Source organism: Mandrillus leucophaeus, unplaced genomic scaffold, assembly GCF_000951045.1.
Source record: "Mandrillus leucophaeus isolate KB7577 unplaced genomic scaffold, Mleu.le_1.0 Scaffold375, whole genome shotgun sequence".
Classification (NCBI taxonomy): Eukaryota; Metazoa; Chordata; class Mammalia; order Primates; family Cercopithecidae; genus Mandrillus; species Mandrillus leucophaeus.
In genome coordinates, this window is record NW_012103976.1 from 2615372 (window position 1) to 2616779 (window position 1408).

Below are 1408 nucleotides of genomic sequence, written 5' to 3' on the forward strand. Positions count from 1 at the left end.
CCCAGGTTCAAGCGAATCTTGTGCCTCAGCCTCCTGAGTAGCTGGCATTACAGGTGCACACCACCATGCCTGGCTAGTTTTTGTATTTTTAGTAGAGATGGGGTTTCTCCATGTTGCCCAGGATGGTCTTGAACTGTTGACCTCAAGTGATCCACCTGCCTCAGCCTCCCAAAGTGCTGGGATTACAGGCATGAGACACTGTGCCCAGCCAGATGATCACCCTTCTTAAATCCCAGAGGCATCGGCTTTCCTTTAAACACTCCACAGTGATTTCACTACATTCTCGAGGAGAAGCCGTATCCCTATGTGGGTACTGTCTTTAAATGTCTCATTTCTCAAAGAGAGATTGAGGACTCCCAAGAGTCCCATTCGTCCTGAGGAAGGAAAGATTGATGAGCTCATCACCACACAGCCTTAACGTTGTTTAGGGGTGGTGATGGGATACCTAATCAACTCACTTCTGCGCGCTGAATCACCCTGCTGCAACTGAGCTTGTTGTTACCCCTTTCCTGACAGGAGACTCACTCCTCTGGAAAGCAAGTTCAGATCCTGCTGCCTTGCTCACTTGAATAACAGAAATTTTGCAACACTTCAACTTATTTTATTTATTCATCAAAGGAAAGGATGTCAGGGATTAAAGAAATGGCATGAGAATCACTGATAATTCGGTTTTCTTTTTCTTTTTTTTTTTTTGAGACGGAGTCTCACTCTATTTGCCAGGCTGGAGTGCAGTGGTGCGATCCCGGCTCACTGCAACCTCTGCCTCCCGGGTTCAAGCGATTCTCCTGCCTCAGCCTCCCAAGTAGCTGGGACTACAAGCACACACCACCATGTCCAGCTTATTTGTGAATTTTTAGTAGAGATGGGATTTTATCATATTGGCCAGGATGGTCTCGATCTCGACCTCGTGATCTGCCCGCCTCGGCCTCCCAAAGTGCTGGGATTACAGGTATAAGCCACCGCGCCCGGCTGAGAATTCAGTTTTCTGTTATTAATTAAAGAGCATCTAAAAGGATTCTTCTTACTGCTTGCCACAGAGCTGAAAATTATTTGGTTGCTCAGAAACACTGACTTCTATGGGAACCAACATAATTTGATGGAGTTATGCAGAGACAAATGGCAAGTTTTTAACTCCACTGGCATTTTCAGATTTTGGCAGGGGGAGATATTCTGGACACTCTGGATATCTGACTAGGTAGTGAAAGTTGGTAATGCTACCTGGGCTGTAGGGCATGGTGGATAAAGAGCACAAATTGTAGAACTACTAACTCTGCCACTTACCAGCTGTGTGATCTTGGGCAAGTTATGTAACCTCTCTGGGCCTTACTTTCTCCATCTGCAAATAACATACTTGGAACATTTTCTTACTCCAAAAATGATACCATAGATTGAGACTTTTTTTTTTTTT

The 1408-nt window shown here is 45.1% G+C and overlaps 1 protein-coding gene across 1 annotated transcript in view; it reads right to left on the minus strand.

The window, feature by feature from the left end:
- Positions 1 to 1408, minus strand: part of LOC105546938 (von Willebrand factor A domain-containing protein 8) — a gene marked incomplete at its 5' end in the record, with an annotated part of 160509 nt that overhangs the window by 94186 nt on the left and 64915 nt on the right. The window lies entirely within an intron of this gene.